Raw genomic sequence first — 22,544 nt, forward strand, 5'->3', positions numbered from 1 at the left:
ATTCTCTACATCTAAGTCTTTATTCTTACCCTGCCACTGGGTTCATCAGTACCATTTTTTTAGATTCCATATATATATGTTAGCATACGGTGTTTGTTTTTCTCTTTCTGGCTTACTTTACTCTGTGTGACAGGCTCTAGGTCCATCCACCTCACTACAAATAACTCAATATCATTCCTTTTTATGGCTGAGTAATATTCCATTGTATATATGTGTAGCAACCATAAATATTGAAGGTTGAAAAGGATACACCCCACGACCTGCTCCACGTAGCCATGAGTAAATAAGGTCATAGAACTCCAGCGGATAAGGAGTCAAGTCAAGATGTGAGAGAATTCAAAAAGCTAAGGGTTTGAGAGTTCCACAGTAGAGGTTAACATTCTACCTAAGCACAAGGAGACTTTTTTGACATGTAAATAAACTGCATCTTTAATGAGTGTTTTCTTATAACATCCCATTCCTGCAGGAAGATAGTGCAGAGATGATAGGGCAAGAATCTGATTATACTTTTACTTGTGTGATATCCAGGAAACTCATATTTATCTTAAGCCATTGAAAGTTTTAAAGTGTATATTCTAAATAGATCATTCTAGCAACTGAACAGTGGGTAAATGAAAAGGGATGAATATAAGAAGGGAGATTAGAAAGGAAAATATTTCAGTAGTCTATGTCAAAGAAAGAAAGGCCTGAACAAGTACCATGTGTGTAAGGAAGCAGAGAAAGGAAGCTGTTCTTGTTGTTTTAACTTAGGAGTTAAATCTGCCACACTCAATGATTCACTGAATGATGGACTCTGTGAGAAAAATGGAAGAATCAAGAATAATTCCTGCGTGTTTCAGGGACAGTATTGCTTGGGGTTAGTCAGTGAGTAGTGGCAAAATAAATATAAAACAAAGGCTACAAATACAATAATTAAACTAACTTGTGACTACATCAATCCGCATGTTGGCCCTATTGCTTAGTCTTTATTGCTGGGAAAAAATCAAAGATGAAGTAGGAATAAAATGGGAAGCAACATGGAGAAGGTGTCAGTTCCCAGTTTTCAGGAAAATTTAAGAGAATATTATTTGGACGCTGTGAGCTTTACTGTAGAGGCCAAGGCATTGTGTGGTTTAATTAAGGTGAATTGAGCATAAATCTAAAAACCGATTTCTAGGGTACCCCACACAGCGTTGCGCTGATGTGATCAAATGGTAATGTCCTGAGCAACTCTTGTCTAGGGGAGGTTTAATGGAGCCACATAAAGAGTACCAGGCTTTGGTTCAATTTGCTTCAGTATTCTGCATGTATGTGCAAGTGTGTGTGTGTGTGTGTGTATGTGTGGTGTGTATGTGTGCTGAGAGAGAGAGGGAGAAGAAACATTGCTACAGTTCAGATTAAGCATCTGATTCAGTGACTAAAAGAGAGGACTAAATTTAATTCAGATCCCAAGGATAACCCAACAAAAGCAGTGCAATGACTATGTTGTCTAAGACACCTTTACAGACATCATTTTTTGGGTCAAGGCTGACTTCACTTGGTACAAATCCAACATTTGCAATCTCAACCAAATGAAACAAGATAGATAAATTAGGTTGCATTCATTTATTTTCCTAAAGAATTAGCCCTGGAATTCCCTTAGTCAGTCTAAAATGATGAAGCCATTTATAAAATTTAATTCATATCCATCTTTTCAGAATACGTATGTTATAAAACTCTTAGAGGAAAACATAGGCAGAACACTCTATGACATAAATCAAAGCAAGATCCTTTTTGACCCACCTCCTAGAATAATGGAAATAAAATAAAAAATAAACAAATGGGACCTAATGAAACTTAAAAGCTTTTTCACAGCCAAAGAAACCATAAACAAGACAAGAAGACAACCCTCAGAATGGGAGAAAATTCTTGCCAACGAAGCAACGGACAAAGGATTAATCTCCAAAATATATAAACAGCTCATGCAGCTTAATACCAAAAAAGCAAATAATCCAATCCACAAATGGGCAGACAATCTAAGTAGACATTTCTGCAAAGAAGACAGGCAAATGGCTAACAAAGACAGGAAAAGATGCTCAACATCACTAATCATTAGAGAAATGCAAGTCAAAGCCACAATGAGGCATCACCTCACACTAGTCAGAATGGCCATCATCAAAAAATCTAGAAACAATAAATGCTGGAGAGGGTACGGAGAAAAGGGAACCCTCCTGCACTGTTGGTGGGAATGTAAATTGGTACAGCCACTATGGAAAACAGTATGGAGGTTCCTTAAAAAACTAAAAATAGAACTATCATATGACCCAGCAATCCCACTCCTGGGCATATACTCTAAGAAAACCATAATCCAAAAAGAAACATGTTCTAAAATGTTCATTGCAGCACTGTTTACAAAAGCCAGGACATGGAAGCAACCTAAACACCCACCAACAGATGAATGGATAAAGAAGATGTGGCACATATATACAATGGAATATTACTCAGCCACAAAAAGTAATGAAACTGAGTTATTTGTACTGAGGTGGATGGACCTAGAGTCTGTCATACAGAGTGAAGTAAGCCAGAAAGAGAAAAACAAATCCCGTATGCTAACTCATATATATGGAATCTAAAAAAATGGTATACTGATGAACCCAGTGACAGGGCAAGAATAAAGACTTAGATGTAGAGAATGGACTTGAGGACACGGGGGCGGGGGGGCAAAGGGGGAGCTGGGACGAAGTGAGAGAGTAGCATTGATATATATTCACTACCAACTCTAAAATAGATAGCTAGTGGGAAGCAGCTGCGTAACAGAGGGAGATCAAGTCGATGATGGGTGATGACTTAGAAGCTGGGATAGGGAGGGTGGGAATAAGTCATGGGAGGGAGGAAATATGAGGATATATGTATAGATGCAGCTAATTCACTTTGTTGTACAGCAAAAACTGTCACAACAGTGTAAAGCAATTATATTCCAATAAAGGGCTTAAAAAAAGAAAGAATATATGTGTTGTGCAAAATGTTTCCAAAACTGGATTTTTCTCCTTGCCTTAACCAAAAATTTGAAGAGAAAAATTTACAATAAAATAATTTATGGCAGAAATGTTTATAAAATATGGAGGGGCTATTTTAGGGTTATACATTCATACTAATCACTTAAATCCTCATGTCTGTAAAGTTTTCTAGCAGTGGGTACAGGATCTTTGGTTAGCATGCAAAAATAAATTTATATTTCTTAAATTATTCTTATTAAGGCAAATGTTGAAATACTTATTAGGGTTTCAAACAATGAATTACAAGCCCCCTGGTATGGAAAGAAGCATGTCTTTACTGGACGATTCTTACGAGGCAAGCTCTGAAACAAACAAAATCTCAAGGTTGAAGTTTAATTGGTTAGAAATTTTATGTAACAAAATCATTGGAAACCCAAATTTTGTGATTAGAAAAACTTCATGCTCTCTGCTTATTTTAACTTTTTTTTAAGCTCTTTATTGGAGTATAATTGCTTTACACTGTTGTGCCAGTTTCTGCCGTACAACAGAGTGAATTAGTTGTATTTATAAATCCTCACTTTTATAAAATGTGAAACAGTAACCCCTTAGTAAAAGTGTAGCTTTCATAAGAAAGCTCTATTGTAAAAAGGGCTGTTACGTAGATTATCTGTCAATCACAATACTATAAGCAGTTTGTCCTCTTGTTTGTAAATTATGTCAGGAAATAATATTTTTCCTGGAAATAATATTTTCAATGAGCATATTAGATATACTTCTCTCCATTCTTCAAAATCTGTGTTAAAAATATTACTTGAGATAGCAGTATGGAATAAAATGCCACTTTGAAATAATATGACTTTTTCAAAGCTCAATTTTTGAGTCTCTCTTTGAGGAAGACAAAAAAGATAAATTATTTTAAAATCCTTTATTTACATTTTTTCTACGATATTAAGGTAACAATGATAATATTAGAGGCTACAGGGTCTCAAATGGTTATTAAAGACAATATAAAAAGACCATCTTTGGGAAGGCTGAGTTTACAAAGGAAGAATTTCTAACTTGATAGTTGGGGAAGAAATTCTAACTTGATAGTTGGAATTATATATATGTATATAGAGAGATAATTAATATATAAATAACATAAATTAATATATAATAATTTATGTACATAAATCAATAATACATACGCATCATGCATGTTCAATCCTAATTGCTTTCTGCATCTTACTAAAGCTGCTCTAATGCCTCTTAAGTTTTTGGCTTTGTATTCTGTCGATTACTTCAGTTCACGTCTGTTGAGAGCAAATGGTTTAGCTGTTCTGGGCTTTATGCAACATTCCCAAATGAGGTATTAATTCTATGGCCAAGTAATTAAAAGCTCCTGCTCTGAAGCCGTAATTGCTGAGTTGGAATCTGGCTTTGCCATTGCTAGTTGCATGCCTTCAGAGAAGTTACTTAACCTCTCTAAGCCTCAGGTTCCTCCTCTGTGACCTGACGAGAGCACTGATGCCATGGGGTGTTTTGAGCACTACATCCATGGAAGGGCCTCAGTGTGGTGCCTGCCTGGTGCATAGTGTGCGTGCAATAAAAATCAGCCGTCATCACTGTCATTACTAAGAACTAAAGAGAATGTAACATAGGGTTATTTTTCGTAGTGGTCTTTTGTGGAGTATGCTATAAAAAATGATTTGGTAACTCTGGATCTCAAATTCAAAATTCCTTACTCCTTAGAGAATAAAGTTAGGCGCTGTGAACTTTAAAGGTAATAAATGTGACGCATGTCACATGGGGCCAGGTACTCAGTAAGTGGTAAGAGATGCTATTGTTATAGCTATCGTTACGATTGCATAAATTTATTTCTTGTCCATCTTGGCTTGTCACATAGGTGACTGAGGCCCATGGGCAGAAGTTACCCGTGGCCGTTTGGGACAGGGTTGTGGAGAAGGCTAAGGCTGTGGTTAGTACAAACCTTTCTTTAAATTCCTTTTTCCCTCAGAAGGAGGTACCCTTAGCTACCTGCTTATCTAGGCCTCCTCCTTCCCCCTCTGCCACATATATTTTTGGAAAAGCATTAGTTAATTAACTTAAATAATTGAGTTTCATATATTCTTTTTAAGCTAAATTTTTACATTTTTTACACAATTCATTAAGCCAAGATAATGATGGAATGGCCTGCGTGAAAATCTTTCTCAGAGCCTCTCAAATTGCACTATAACCTTGAATCTTTCAAAGCTGGCTCTGGTTATGGAGGAATCACGTTCAAGGGAATTGCTCAACGCAAGGTATCAAAAGTATTAAAATCAATGAGGCATACAGAGAACTCTAGGATAATTTCAGTGGTGTACTGTCAAGATCATACTTGATTTTGAAAACTGCTGGCCCATATGATTTTGCCTTATTTGCAGTGAGAAATACTTCTAGAGCCGTCCACAGTCCATCAGCTTCAAACCCCTGGAGTTAAAGGGTAATTTCAAGGAGTTCATAAAACGTATCTAAATTGAGCTTGTTTACAAATGATTTTATACATACACATATATATGTATATATTCACAAAACATATATAATACATGTGCATATACATAATACTTTTCTTGTGTGTAAAAGCTACTTAAATATACTGTCAACTTTAGAGTAAGGTCTTATTTTCTCAATCGAGATACTAAAAGTTATATCATTTTCATTATAGAGATCTGCAAAATGTTTTGGCTCATAAAAATGACTCGTGAAAATGCTGGAATGCACAGCAGAACAGTATTCCATTCCTAAAACATAACACGCTTCCATTTCTGAAGCATAGTGACGTACCTCTTAAAATGGTTAACATTTGAGTTTGAATTAGGTTTTAATTGTCCTCTCTGTCTTTTTGTATGTGTTTGCATGTACTAAGTGATGACCTCATATGCATTACCAAGTCAAAGACCACAAGGGCAAGACAAATAGCATAGTCAGGGCCCTTCAGACAAAAACGGGTGTTCTCAGCTGTCAGAAGAATAAACACAAGCTCTTCTGGGTCCAGCAGAGAGAGGAGGACCCTCTGCTTCTTTCCCATATTCTGTCTGAGCCCAAGGTAATAGTCCAAGCGACTGCAGGACAGGGCTAATTTGGGACAAGTCTCAGTGTCCTTGCCACTCTCACATTTACTCAGGTGAAAACGGAGCAAAGTAAATATCAAAGTTATTCTAGGAAAAAGCTGGGAGATTTGATTAAAAATGCTCAAACCTCTCAAGGTCAGGAAGGTGTGTAGAAAGGGGAGTGAAGCCCTATTGTCTGCCCTGGAGATGGCTGAGTGTGGGCTGTGAGCACTGTCCTCAAGCAGATGCTTTGGAGGAAGTGATGGCGAAAGGGAAGATAGGAAAACGTCAGCTTAGTTTAGGCCCAGTGTTCACATGCAGAATATTAGAACTATATCATCTACATAGATGCAAGAAATCATTGCTGTTTGCTCGTGTAAGCACTGATGTGTTTTATACCTCTCCAGACTTACTATGCCGCGCCATCCAAAAATGGAACAACTTTTGTTATCTATTTATCAATGCTTGTTTGAACCAACCCTTCCCAACCCTTTATTGGGAAGTCAATTATAAGTATTTGTGGAGATATTTGAGTCCAAACCAGAAAATTTTAAATCATTTTTAGCAAGACTATTTTTGGGGAATGAAATAAATATTATTGAAGTTTTTTGTAAAGTTGTCCTTCATAAAGCATGGTTTAAGAAAACACCTACTGTAACATGCTATAAAGAAATAACTGTCGATGAATAAATGAATGAAAATTGCCCATTCTTTGTATGATTCTACACGTATTTTGGATTATATGCAGGACTCTGATACATGTGAATATGATAACATGATATCGATATCTATATGAAAAGGCAAAGATCTTTCTTCTAATAAATGGTTTTTAATTATTACACCCCAAATCCCCGCTTGAGAGAAATATTTATGTGGGATTGTTGGGAAGATTTGTTGTCCATCCATTCCTTCAGACGTCCACTTGCCATTGTTGGTTGCAGCCAGACTGTGGGATAGTAGAGGTTCAGATCAAATTTCCCTTGTAGTCTGTTTCCCAGAGTTGCCTTTTGGTATGATGGTGTTAATTTTTATGGTGAGAAACTATAAGAAGTAGCCATCTCAGATCCAGTGTGTGTGTACATACATGTGTTTTGAAGTTTATAAACTGCATATGTAAGGATATAAACTATATATAAACTATGTAACTATATATATAGATCTCCACCAATGTATGCCAATACCAATATAAACCCACTATCTCATTTAGAGCTCTGTAATCTAAAGTTCCATATAAGAAACATATTTTACTGAATGAATGAAAGAGTAAAATATTGAGTGGCATCACCCGTGAGATTTTACTTGCTATGAAATGCTTACCATGTGGCTCTATAACATGACCGGTTCATTGTAGTCCCATCTTATGTCTTAGCATTGAATTGACTTGACAATAGGTTTAACAGCCCTTAGTGGAAGTTGGGAGACTAACACCCACTAACACCACACTGTTTAATCTATTGTTGTTCTATAATATATGTTTTTAAATCTGATTGGGGTAATCTTCTTTCATTGTTTCTTTCTCAAAATATTTTTCCTATGATTTTATCTCACCCTTTCAGTTCAGTCATGGCTAAAATGATCTGTTGTATTATCTCTATGGACGGTATCATTAAGTCTGCTTTGCCCAGGGCAGTCTGGTTTATGCCTGTTGTCCCAGCATATTATTTCATTCTCAAAAGTGTCCAGATTCAGATGATAAAGTAGATATTTCTCAGTCCTGTCCATTTAACTCATTCCCACAGCTATCACCACCATCTGACTTTCCTCCCTCCCAGGTGTCCATCCAACTCCATTACCTATCCTGTTCCATTCTCCTGCTTCCTTTCTTCCTCTGCTACCATCTTCTCTACTTCTCAGTCCTAATGGACACCGCTTTTCTGCTTTAAATATCCTAAAACATGGATACTGAATAAATTAACTTATTAATTCTCATCTGTTTTCACCCAAATGTCTTACATTTATTTTGTCAAACTTCAAGAAAAATCACTGTTGAGATTTTGTGCTTCATTGATCTGGATATTAGTATGCTTGGATGTTGTTCTCAATCATTTAATAGTTCTTATTTTATTTATTTATTTCCATCCATTTCCCCCAAAACTTAATCTTTCAAATTTTATCCAGAACTCGGAAGCCAATACAATGCTAAATCTATAGTGAGCTCCTTAATTTGGGAACCTTATTGTAAGGATACATTAAGAATAAAGAGCCTTGATTTTTAACCTTCAATTCTAGAACCAAGGATCGCTCACTGTGGCAAATAGTTGGTGAGCTCTTTATATATTTTATGATAAAGCTAATATAGTATAGTACTTTCACTCTTAGAAGCTTTCCACCTAAATTTGTATTTCCATTCTCATACCATATCTATTGGGCACATATTTTATTCTGAATAAACAGATGAGGGAAATGAAAAACATTGGCTTTAATCAAACAATAAAAGTGCATGTAGAACTTTTTGTCTTGATTCCTAGTCCTATTAATTTAATTTCTTTGTGAGGCAACATAAATTAATAAAAAACTAAAATTTGACATGATATGAATTATCGCTTTAATTCTCAAAAATATCTTTTTTGTGAAGAACTGATTTTGTTTCTACTTGGAGATTAAGTATGTCAGTTTAGAAAAATTGGTAGTCAGTAATATGGTCATAAAAATATTTGGTATACTTTATCCTTTCTCAACTGAAGCAAGGAAAAAATTGGCTTAAGTAGGACAAACCCTTTATGCTAGAGTGTTAAAATTTAAGTCCCATCCAAATGTCTTAATAGTCTGGAAGGACAGTATGAATTGTTATAGAATATAAATATTCTGCAGTGCAGCTTACTTGATATACTTTATTGGTACCTAAAAATGGGTACTTTCCATCTTTAAGAGTTTCTATTTGGTCAAAGTAGCAGAGAATGTAGGGTATCCAAAATGAGAAGCTGAATCCAGATGGAAAAAACCATCATGACCACTGAGATCCTGGCAGCTGCTTTCTTTCTTTTTTTTTTTTTTTAAGTCCTGCATTTCACCATGTTGATTATAAGGAAAAATAAACTTAGATTTTTTTTTTTGGCTCTGGAGAATAGCAAGAAAAAAACTTGACCCACTGACTAAACACTTGATAGCATGAGCACTTCGAAATGTTAGACAACACATAAAAACATTAAGCACTAACCTTTCAGTATTGAATGTTACCAAATAAACAACCAGATACTGCTGACATTAACACCTATTATTGTGTTGCGTTCGTTTTATGGATACAATAAACCCTCCTGGATGATGAACATTTTATAATTCAAAGAATGACTCATGGAAAATATAGTTTTCATTTGCTAAAGTGCTGTTCAATTGAATTTAGAAATGTCTTGCTGTGTTGAAATTGATTCAATTTGAATGGCAATTCAAAAGCTACAGTAAACTTTAAAAATGTACAGATATGTTTTGCTTCTTTCATTTATTTGGGAAAACAGAATCAAACAAATATAATAATATTCCTGAGACCCACTACACAGTTATAGCTTATTATATAAACAAGCATTATATAAAACAGTTATGATTATAACTTCTATTTATGGAACAAATAAACATAAATGAAATAAAGCCAGTTTCTCAAAGATGTTAGATGGCATCTAATGAAGCATTGCAACTGATTCTGTCCAAAACTTTTTGAATGTTTGTATTGATTTAGATTGACCTAATGGGACAACCTCTGGATCTTTTTTTTAAGTATCTGATAAAGCCATATCAAAGGACTCACCAAGTGATTCTTTTAAGACAAGTCTAAACCAATACAGTTAAAATAGAATTCAGTTTAAACGCCGAATCTGTTCTTTGCTTTTATCTGAACTCAGTAATTGAATTAAAACTCTTAAGCAGTCACCTACCACTAATGATTTTCTCATTTCTTCTTGAGGATTTAATTAGATCAGACTCTGAAGAGCATGAAGACTTGTTGGTCATCCTAGCAAGGCAGCACTTAGGGGAAATGATTTCTTAAGAGCAAGAAATGTCTTTCTTTGGAATCTTAAACCTGGAGGAGATTCTCATCATTCTGGATTTTAGGATGTATGAACAACTTTTCAAAGACTCATTCATTGCAATGATTTACTTTGAATGCATTCCCAGAAAAATATTTTTTTGAGCTTTGAAGGTTAAATTTTTTAAAAAGTTCATGTAGCAAACATAACTTAATCTTTATAATATTCCCCTGTGGGAGTTGGTTAACTCTAAGTCACACTGAATTTAATTGTAGCAGTTCCTCGTGAAACCATACACCTTTCTCAAGGTTTTCAACACACATACCTTCAAACATGTACAACTGTTTATATACAAACATTAATAAAGAAAGAAAGAATGAACGAAAGAAAAAGAAAGAAAGAAAGAAGAAAGAGAGAGAGAGAGAGAAAGAAAGAGAGAAAGAAAGAAAGAAAGAAAGAAAGAAAGAAAGAAAGAAAGAAAGAAAGAAAGAAAGAAAGAGAGAGAGAGAAAGAAAGAAAAAGAAAATTTGGAGTACCAAGTAGATGCATCTTAAAGTATTCCCTTTCCAGTCTGAAATTCCATGATTCTGTAACTGGATTGTTTTTGTTGTGGACAATAACAAGCTTGATCTAACTTTGCTAATGTTACAACATCCAACTATAAGCAAGGAAACACACAAAACACAAAGATTAGAAAACCAAACCAGAGTGTCCATTTTTTCTTTAGGCAACTTCGAAATGAGTATATTTTTTTTCTCCTTTTAACTTTGGAAAAAGAAAAATAACCTTGTATCATTGCATTTCATTGTTTCACTGAATCTCAGCTGAAAAATTTGTTAGATGGTATCATTCTCCCATTCCAGTGTAATTTCTATATACAGAATGTCTTTATTTCACTCTCTCTTAAAAGTATGCTTTGATAATCTAGTCTACAGAGTTGCCATTCTAATATGTTACCTTAGAGAAGCCACACATAGCCTTGTTTTTTAAGTTATATAGGCACATATTGGAATGTTATTCAGCAGCTGGTTCAGAGGTTGATGTTTTATAAATGTGCAAATATCTGAGATTTGGGGATGAAAGGTACTATTATGTTATTACCATGAATGTATGATTACTGTAAATACTGTGGTAACCCAGGCCTGAAAGAATCTACTAAGTTAACATTATGCATTCTTTGGGTTTTGAGGTTTCTGAAACTCATCCATCATTCAGTGCCAATTGACATTTATAAATACCACGAAGCCTGGCTATCAGGTGGCATTGTTTCACTTCTCTGCCCCTCCCTTTTCCTCTTCCTGTCCCGCCATCTTTATCTGACCTCTGTAACCAGTCGTAGCTTGTTTATAATCATTTGAAAAATAGTGTTGAAATGTTTATACACAATCGATTGTAATTAATAGGAAATGACTTTATGGGGCTGTTTGATGCCTGCTGGTAAAAGAAAGCCTGGCTTGTGTCTAATGGATTTTTTTCCATCTCCTTCAGGGACAACCCGTGGCAAAAGGATTGTAAGTGAAGATGGACTGTGTAATGGATCGTGGCACTCAAGATGGACGTGAAGGACAAGGAAAACAAAGGGCTTTCATCTGAAAGGATGTTCTGTATAACAAGGTCACAGGTATCACTTTTCAATTTTTCACATTATTTTGAAAGGTTTTTTCGCCTTTATACTGCTTTCAACAAAAAAAACATTTTTATGTAGTCAAGTGAACCAAATGAACTGTGGCTTTTAAGAGAGATCTGAATGGAGCATTTGTTTTCAAAGCAACTTTTGCTGTGTTCAGTTTCATCTCCCATGAGTCTGCCTCTGAGGGCGTTCACGTACGCTCCATACATGTTTTATCTAACACCTTGCAAAGCGTTTTCTTAAAATGTAAGTCTTGGGAACATTTTGCCTATTGACTACAAGCCTAAATGATAATCAACTCAAGACATCTTTATGATGGCATGGAAAAATCATTGTGCATTGAAAAAAAATCATCTAGTGAGACTGTGTAGGAGCAGGAGAATAAAGACAGACCGGTTGGATTGCAGTCACACACTGACATTTGACATCTAGCTTTTGTTTGTTTGCGTTTCTTTTTTACATTTCTTCCCTTTACTTTCCTTCATAACTTCATCTCTTTTGCTCCTTCTTTTCTTTTGGAAATATTTATTACAAATTTCCTATGTGCTAGACTTATACCAGAGAGAAAAAATTAATAGGTCTTGCCTGGACAGGCTATAGGGTCTACAGGAGGAGAGACATTAATCAAATAATTGCTCCACTGTATGTTTAATTGCAGAGCAAAATAAATGTTCTGAATGAAAGGGACATAGCTCTGTAATAGGGTTAAACAAATAAATGTAAAAACTAACACTGACAACTTAAACATTTGACCTGTGGCAGTCTTGTCTGAGGAGCAGCATTTGAGCTGGAATATGAAGAATGTGGAGTTAACTAGATGAAAGGAGATTGGAGGAAGAAGTAGCATATGCAAAGGCCCCATGGTGGGAGGTTTACAGGAACTTGCATACCAAGATAGCAGTGAAATGGTGGGTGGTTTAAAATGAGATTGGATAAGGTGTGTGAAAATGTGTTCAGTATTATTTGTCATAAAGAAAAGGCGGATCCAAACCACGATGAGATAGCACCTCCTGCCTGTTACGATGGCTAGTATAACAAAGTTAGATAAGCGTTGGTGAGGATGAGGAGAAATTGCAGCCCTTGTGCACTGTTGTTGGGAAGGTAGAATGGTGCAGGCACTAACAGTATGGGAGTTTCTCAAACACGAAACATTGAGCTACCATATGATTCAGCAATCCCACTTGTGCATATAAATCCAAAAGAATTGAAATCAAGATCCCAAACAGATTATCTGCATACCCAGGTTATTTGCAGCACTATTCACAATAGCCAAGAGATGGAGACAGTCTAAATGTTTGTTGATAAATATGATGACGAGAAGGTTTTATATATATATATATATATATATATATATATATATATATATATATATATAATGGAATATTCAGTCTTAAAAAAGAAAATATTACCGTTTGCAACAACATGGATGAACCTAGAGGACATTATGCCAGATGAAATAAGCCAATCACAGAAGGACAGATATTGCCTGATTTCATTTACCTCAGGTGTCTAGAGTAATCAAATTTGTAGAAGCAGAGAATAGAATGGTGGTTACCAGGGACCTGGGCAGGGGTGGGAGGAGAAATGGGGAATAGTTGCTCAGTGGGTGTAAAGCTTCTCTTATGCAAGGTGAATACACTGTGAAGACCTGCTGTACTACACAGTGCCTATAGTTAATCCCGTACTGTAAACTTTAACATATATTAAGAGGATAAAACGCATGTTCTTACCACACCAAAACACAATAGAATACAAGTTTTTGGAAGTGATGGATGTATTTAGTACCTTGATTGGGGTGATGCTGTCACAGATGCAGGCATACGTCCAAACTCATCAAAACATACACATTAAATATGTGCAGATTTTTGTTTATCAATTTATACCTCAATAAAGCTAAAAATATAAATAAAATGAGGTTGGATAAATAAGGAGAGGCCAGATCACATAGGGTCTAATGGGTCAGGAAGCTGCTGAAGGGTTTCAGAGCAAAGAATTACAAGACTCTATTTTTTTCTTTGTAAAAGGGCTGTTAAGTTGCAATACGAACAGTGGACTAGATGGAAACAAGAATGAATGCAGAACGACTAAATCGGGAGGTTATTTCCGAGTCCAAGCAGAGTGTGGTGGACTTCTATTCCAGATCATTGGAACTAAATTTTAAAAAATAGCATCATCACAATTTTCTTTGATCTGTTTCCGTCTAGGAAATGTTTGCATAGATGTGGCTTCCCCTCTAGGCAGTGACCAGAAGTCATAGCTGGGAGAATGGCTTGCAGAGTTATCCTGAATACACCAGTCTTGGTGCCCATCATGCCCAAGGTCACTTAAAGCCCCCCAGTCACATGCTCAGAGAAGCACAGTGAGGCAATTCTTTAATGATGATTATCAGAGTTGATCAGATTAGCCACCTAATTCAAGGAGGCTCTTTCTATAGGCTGATTCTGGAAGTGACCTGGTATGTGAACGGCACATTCGATGCCCAAGATATGATACTCTCAGTACATCTCCTCTTGATTAGTGGTTCTCAATGGGAGCATTTTTACTTCCCAGGAGATGTTTTCCATGTCTGGAGACCTTCTTCTTTGTCACAACCTAGGAGGTATCTAGTATGCAAAGGACAGGGAAACTACTAGACATCCTCAATATACAGGATGGCCCCACAACGAAGAATCAGGAACAGAACTGATCGAGACTTCTGTATATCATGAATATGGCAGATGAAAACCAATTCCTAACGTAGTAATGGAAACTACGTGAGAAATGTGATGATTGAGGAAAACAGTTGAGACATAGTCTAACAGTGTAAGTTATCTGCAGTACCTTGGAAGTTTATTCAACCTTGTAGCTGATACACAAATGATATGTATAGCATGTCCAAGTAAATTAGAATGGATCCACAGAGGCAGCATTTCATACACAAGACTAAATGAAATCAAAGCATAAGCCAGAAGAAAAACTTTGTAACTTTTTAGATGATTCCAGGTGTCAGTATAGCATTTGTGTTGCCCTCTTAGAACAAGGGCTGTTGGGGGAATCATGAAGAATGAATGCTTCCGTGAACTTATTTAGCAAGGTCAAGTCCCTTCTCTTATGACCCAACGTAGTCAACCTGTTTCCTAAAGCATGAGTTTTTGATCATTTAGTTCAAGCTCCAGCTTCCTTGGGAGATTGAGAGCTATCTCTCAGATATCTTTAGTACATAAGCATTCTGCCTGGAAGTCTGTCTCAGGTCTTACTCTCCCCACTGTCTGAGGCTGTCCTGCTGAAAGCAGACAACGGGCAGCTCTGTGAGGTGACATAGGCACAGGCTCTGCATTCAAAGTTTGGTTGAAATCTCGTCTCAGCCACTTACTAGATATGGGTTTATGAACACACTCCTTAGACTTTCTGAGCCGAGTCCCATGATCTGTGCCATGTAGTTAACATCTCTTCTTAAGCATTTGATAATTAAGTGAGATAACATAAAGTGCATGGGCCGTTTGTCTGTATAGTTTTATTTTATATAATTTATTCTAATTTCTGATCTAGAAAAGCAAAGTGAGAAAAGCAAAATATATACTATACTGGAAGCAATTTGACACACACAGCCTAATTAAGCACTTCACAGAGACATGGTATTAAATTGAGATAGCTTGAGAGACCTGATACAGTGGACTTGCTCCACTGCTTATTAGTAACCTTTTCATCTTCCTTTTGATTTTAATTTCAGTGGTTCTTACTCCTTTCCTGTCATCTTTCCACACCCTGCATCTCTGGGAAACTCAGCCCAAGATAACACATATCTGATGCTCAAAATGACATGTTGAATTACATCGGTGAAGTATTGGCTTTGCTTTTCCCATGTCTTCCCTTTCTTGTATAGTCACAATGACATCTACTACTTTTATCATAATGTTTCTAGGGTCATTTCCAGTGCCTTTTACATATATAATTTCCCATCAGCCTCATAATTAACTCAGAGAAGAGGGTAAATGATTTCTGACAGTATGAACATATATTTCAGATTCTATTAACATGCAAGAAAATACTATTCTGAACTATTATTCAAAGACATGAATTAACTTCAGATGTCACCTTCGTCATTAATCTTCCTCAATAATACAGATAGTATTAGCATTTTCGTTTAAGGAAATGCAAACTACATCATTCGCATTGGATTAAAAGCAATTCTAAGAGAAAACATTATAAAACCAGATAAAAACAGTGATATCAAATTAGGTTTTTATGTCACGCTGTTTTAAATATTAAAGTAGCAAAATCTTAGACTCATAGTTCTAAATTCAGGATGTTTGGGATGTTTAAATTGGTCTTCATAGTTTCTATAAAAGAGAACTTTTAAATTCACTCCTTTTACAGATCTTGAATGGCCAGATAAAAATCAGAACTCAAACCAATTCCCACCATCTCTGATGTGAGCTCCCATTTTGTGGGCCGGATGACTTAATGGAAGCCTGGGGCAGATCAATTTACTGTAGCACAAGGTGTCTCTGTCCCAGGATTTGTGTCCCTGCATCAGTAGCAAGTCCAGTCATATATTACACACCTACTTTGGCTGTAACTGGAGACAGCTGATGTACAATAGTGCTGAAAGAAAGGTACTTTTTCAGCTGGGGAACGTGTAACAGATCCTGCCTCGTCTAGCGTTGCCACACAAAGTACCCCCATTCCATCCCTCCTAAAAGTGCTCGAGTGATTGAAAGGGAAAAAACATAGCAGAATAGAGTGTGTATGTCTGAGAGAGTCTGGCCACTCAACATTCCAAGTGTGATGTAACTTAAATCTTGACTATTTTAATTTTATTTTTTAATTGGCAACTCAAAAGAAATTTACAAGAAAATAGGGTATTATGAATTTTCACTAGTTTCCCTCAAGAAGCTAGGATGTTTCAGAGACTCAGGACATTGAATCGTGAAACTTAATAAAATTAATTTTGAGTTTTGAATCAATTTAAAATGTTGAATTTTGAATCAATGCAACATGTTGAATTTTGAATCTTGATTAAAAGGAAAGGAGAGAATGTTACTATTCTCTCTTTTTATGATAAAAAAAATTATAAGAAAAGTCACTGGCACAAAGTCACAGAATAGGATAGTTCTAAAGATGGGTCATCGACATGCTTTTCAGTGACCCGTTCAACAAGACTTGCGGTCATGGGGGTTTGAATATTAAATATGAAAGAAAGCCGGGGGACTTCCATCTTTGCTGAGAGCCCCTCAGCCCAAGAGAGGCAGAGGGCTTAGAGGAAAATGCTGACACCCTTCTTGGCAATTACCAGTCTGCCTTCCTCTTCATGAAGACTGCAGAAGATCAGAGAGGCAGAAAGCAGGTAAACCAGATAGCTCTCAGCTTAAGTAGTATTTCTGTACCATTTGTGAGTTTCAATTTTCCATAGTTCTCTTTCTCAGAGACATTAGACAGCTACCCTTTCATCTTTTCCTGGGCAGCTTTAATCTTTCTCCACTTAGCCATTTCTAAATTGGGGATAACACCAATAGCATGAGGATTAGCTGAGCATATTTGTAGGTACTTAACAGTCAGTGTAGGTTTGTTTTTTTTTTTTTTTTAATTTAAACTTTTAAAAATGTCGCTTGAAAACTGAATCTCATCTTTTATGGCGCCAATCAAGTTAACCATCTCCTAAGAGTGAGTTGTTCATGGAAGTGAAGATGAGAAACAAATGCTTGGGAATGGTGGCTTTGGAAAAAGACTTTATTAAGTGGCTCCCTATTATCCTGGAAGAATATGCCTAAAAACAAAGTTTGGAGAGAGAGAGAGAGAAAAAGGAATGGGATCTATTTTAATTGGCTTAGTAAGAAATAGACTATCCATAGAAGACACGGGTTTATAATGACCCTGAGCTCACAGGCTACCACAAAGCAATTGACCTTTACTCTTTTATCAGCCTAGCACCAAGTGGGTTGCTATTTTTAGCCAATTCTTGAATGCAGGACGCTTACAAGTCTGCTAGGATTCCACAGGGGTGTTTTGGGCCTTCTTTGAAAAGAAGTAGTCCTGCATTCCTCAGCACTTCCAGTATCAATGTTCTCCAGAGGCTTCACTCCTAGATATTAGTTTATTCAGACGCTCTACCATCGGATCTACGTGTTACAGGAACATCACCCATTGCATTAAGCCACTCCATAGCTCAAAACACTAGTTAACGTTGGGAAAACAGGAGTTGTTCATGTCACACAATGCGTTCTTCATCTTATGAACAGATTCAGTTAGCAATGTAGTCCCTTCGTAAGTGAGCTCTGGGTTCAGTTACCAGTCACCACAGCCCTAATCAGACACAAGATGGCTACACAATGAAGTTTCCCTATAGTGCTGGCTCTCTGGGGGGTCATGCACTCAACTTTAAGGGTCATGGTTAGCTCTGCTGTGTGATTATTCTTCATTATAAAAAAAATTCTAAGACATCAATTTCATTTTCTTCTGGTAGGTTGCTGATAATGGTGGTTTTCACTAATCCCTCTCACTGCCTCAGCCCCCATCACAGACCATGACGTGAAATGATGTATAATGTACTGGTGGCTAGGGGACCACACCGGGGTCTTGATTCTGCCTCTGGCTCTGAGAAAGTCATGGAACTCCCCCCAAACCCAGTTCCTTCATCAGAGTTTCCTTCTAGCCCTTATACCTTGAATTCACTGCCATGAATCATATTCTGGTGATTTTATAGTTTTTTCCGAGACCTGTCACAACCAAGATATAACATTTCTGCTGCTTTCCTTCTTGTTTTATTATTTGTAATTAATGACAGCTATTGACTCCTCCTTCCTCCATAAATGTAGTTGGTTATCATTTCCTCTCCATGGTTTCAGAAAATCTTTTTATTTTAAACTTTATAGACTTTCTGTATTTCTTAACATGTAAGTAATTGTTATAGTTTCCAGAGGGTTTTATGAAGTACAAAATAATTTCACATAGCTTTTCCTTTAAAAATTGATATTCTCATATGAAATAGATATTATTATTTCCATTTATAAATCAGGAAAAGAAGATCTAGGAAGTACAGTTACCTGCTTAAGGTTTCAAGATAGTAAATTGAGAGAAATTTAAAATTCACATTATCTTACTCCTAACTCAATGAGTTAGGACTTTGAAGTTAGATACAAACCCTGGCTGAAGCTTTCTAGCTAAGGACAAGGAAAAGGGAAAGCTATCAATCTCTCTGAGCTTTAGTTTTCTCCTCTGTAAAATGGCTGATTCTCACTGGGGGTCTAAGGATTAAAGGAAATAACCTTTAGGTTGGCTGCTTAACAGAGTCCAGCAGATACTGAGTAGATGCTTCACAAAGTTGAGTGTCCTTTCCTGTGTTCTTCCATATTCTTCTATTATGGCCAACCTTGGATCTGTGTGGCTCATGTTAGAACAGTAAGCCCTGCAGCCTTTCCTGAAGAACTTATTGTCTTGGATCAGTCATAATACATTTTTTATACAAACCTTCTTATAAAACATTTATGAAACTCCAGTTGAGAGCTGATAGGCAATGAATACTCATTTCCATGGTGATGATTACTCTGGAATATAGCCTTAACAAAACACTACGTTTATAAGTTTAAAAAAAAAAGGCGCAAAAGGAGACAAAGATCTCTCCATACCTACTCCCTTAGATATGGTATTAGGGTTCTAAAGTTAGCTTCTTAAACTTAAAAAAAATCTAAGTTTTATTTTTAAAAAGAAAAAAATGTCTCTTATTTTATTACTTTTCTAAATCCTTAAAGCAGTTCATTCTCAGGACAAGAATTTCCTACAGATGCTCAGTTAAGAAAGTACCACAGATTAAGAGGTAGAAACTCCTAGTTATAAAATAAAGGAAGTCATGGGATGTAACATACAGCATAGGAAATATAGATGACAGTAACTTCCTAATCACTCTGTGTGGTGACTGATGGTAACGAGGCTTTTCCAGGTGACCATTTACACATATATAACTATCAAATCACGATACTGTACATCTTAAACTAATATGATATTGTACACGAATTACATTTTAATAGAAAACATTTTAAGGAAAATAAGCAATTACCACGTATTAATTCGTTCCTTTGTAATAGCTGTTACACCACTACGATGGAAGCAGCACAAAAGCAGAGACCTGGTCTGTGCTGTCCTTTACTCTGTCTCCATAGCCTAGAGCAGAGCTGTGAACCTAGCTGATCTCTATAAATATTTGTGAAATGAGACATGAGTGAAATGAGAACGCAGACGCCCTCTGTGTGTGTGAGGACAGATGCACAGAGGTATAGAAGATGCTCTTCTGCCCTCAGGGAGCTTGCTGTCTGCTTCAGGAGACGCGGCTGACAGAGAGGAGAGGAGTATGTTCTACCAATGAGTGTAGGGGTGGTGTCGATGAGCGGCTACAGGAGGTTCATGCCATAGGAGTTGAGGGAAACAGAGGTTCACCGTAGGGATGGAGAAATCACAGCCATCATGCTGACGAGGCTTTTAAGTGGATACACATGGCATTAAAACAGTGACCGTATTCATGCTCAAAATATGCCACCATTTAAGTTCAAATGCATGCTGAAAGCAAAAAAAACAAAAAAAATAACTTGCCATGATATGAGAACGTGGTTCTGTTTGCATCCATGACATTCAGTTGTCTTATTATTCGTTTAATTTCCTGGTACACAGTGGGATTTGACAAGGCCGCTTTGGACTTTTTCCCCAAAGCAGTCATTCTGCTTTCTGAGAATCAGCACATCTTCTAACGTCTCTGGTCCTTAAATCTGTATATGTACAACTGGCTTCAGACTGATAAACAGAATATCTTGGAGCCCTAGCTCCAGATATAGCATAGGGTATGGTGGGTGGTCAGAATTCAGATGAGTACAAGAAAGGGACACATAAAAAGTAGAACATTGTTTCTAGTTTTGAAGATGAAAATAATGGATAATTGGAAAACATAAATGTATTTTTAAATACATACTACTACTTAGAGATAACCATTATAAGAACTTCTGCTTTTGTTCTTAAAGTCATAGTCACATGTTCAATATATATATAAATATGTATATTTATTAATGTATGTTTGAAAAAATATATTTTGGCAATATGATATTTATTAAATGTCAAATGTCATTTACCCATTTTACTGATTGACAGTTGTGTCAGGCTCTGTACTGTATCTGTAGTTTCAGGGTAGGTGGCGGGGAAGCAAATATGAGTCCATCTTAATGGAGTTACAATATAATGAGTGAAGCAGATCTTACTGTGATCTCAAATGACATTTTATTTACAAAATGTATGAGCGATATTGAATCCAGATGCAGGGTTATCAGGTACTATAGGAAAGAACACACTAGGATGTAATCCATATCACAGAGCATGGACGTTTCCTCTGACAAAGCAGGGTTTAAGCTGGGAGGTCAAGGATAAGAAGGCAATTCTTTGATAGAAGGAGGAGTGGTGTATGGGAGGGAAGGTTCCACACACAGGGAATGGCATACGTGAAGAATTTAAGGGAGAACCACCAACTCTTGCTGGAGTGTAGGAAGTAGGATGGAGAATAGGGTGAAATGGGAAAGTGAGAACAGGACTTCATCACCCAGGATTCCATGCCCTGGGTGTGGGATATTGTATGAAGCAAATGGAGGATCATGGATGGCTTTAAACAAAGGAGTGGGTATGGTCTGTCTTGCATTTTAAAAATGGTTAAGAGGGTATCAGTAAGAGGCTGCATGATAGTTTCCAGGGAAGAAGTCACAGTGTCTTGGGTAGGGTGGTGGTAGTGGAGGAGGTGGAGAGAAGTGGGTGAGTTCCTGATACATCTTGGAGGTAGTGCCTTGGGGCCCACGGATTTGCTGCAGTATTGGGTGTGGGAGGTGAAAAACCAGGGAGGGAGAGTTACGGAGGGCAGTTTGTAGGTTGCTGGCATAATCATCTCAGAGGTGGTGGAAATACTGACTCATGTAAATGATGAGAGGAGAAGACTTGGTTGAAAAGAATTTAGTTTTGGACCTGCTGAGTTTGAAATGTGCACACGACATTTTTTTTTATAACCACAGAGAATTCTACTGTATGAGTCAAAGTTAAAATACAAATCTACTGATTTTGGAATACGGTTTGTTTCTATTTTAAACTAGTTTAGTTTAAATATTGCTCCAATAAACATCCTCATAGGTTTACCTCTGCCAGTATCACTAATCGTCTCCTTAGGAAACATGATAGGCCAATTGGCACCTTTAAAATTTTTGATGTATCGTAAGGCTTTTTCTTTATTTCTAAGTGAGTGACCTTGACAATCACTTTTGAGTACATTGTGGGCTCTCCTTAGACACTCACCCATTGTGGATGCTGACGTTAACTCTGTCAGGATCCCAGTCACAAATAAGCAGTCCTCAGGGGAAATGGAATTGCTCTTTGTAAGCTCAGAAACCAAGGAAAGGTCTCACAAAGAAGGTCACACCATTTCTTACTTTCCTTCTTATTGAATCTCTTATACTATTTTAAGGTCACATTATTTCATTTTCATACCTATATTTGGGTTATTATTTGTTTAGTTTTCTTAACTTATTCAAGAAACATTTTTCAGCACTCAGTACTTAACGAAAGGCTCCTGATTAAATAAAATAGGAGTCAAAATCCCATTAGGTCTTAATTTGAAAACTGCGTATATTTAGTTGGCAAATATAAGCCTAATTACTTCTAATTATTGATTGAATATCGATTGAAGAAAGTTAAGGTTATATGTCATGTTTATTAGTTTTTAAGTAAGTTGTTTTAATTCATCAAGTAGGTCTTCTTTTCCCCCCCCAGAGTGTCTTGATTAATTTCGATCTAGCTTTTCTTTCCAAGGCCATTATACTTACTGTTGTCATACTCGAAACACTTAAGGGGTATATAATTCCTATAATTTTTATCATCAATGACTCTGAAGTCTGATCCATTTACTTGCTATGATGTTTTCTCAGTTTAAGGTAAA

This window comes from Hippopotamus amphibius, chromosome 10 (genome assembly GCF_030028045.1).
Source record: "Hippopotamus amphibius kiboko isolate mHipAmp2 chromosome 10, mHipAmp2.hap2, whole genome shotgun sequence".
NCBI lineage: Eukaryota > Metazoa > Chordata > Mammalia > Artiodactyla > Hippopotamidae > Hippopotamus > Hippopotamus amphibius.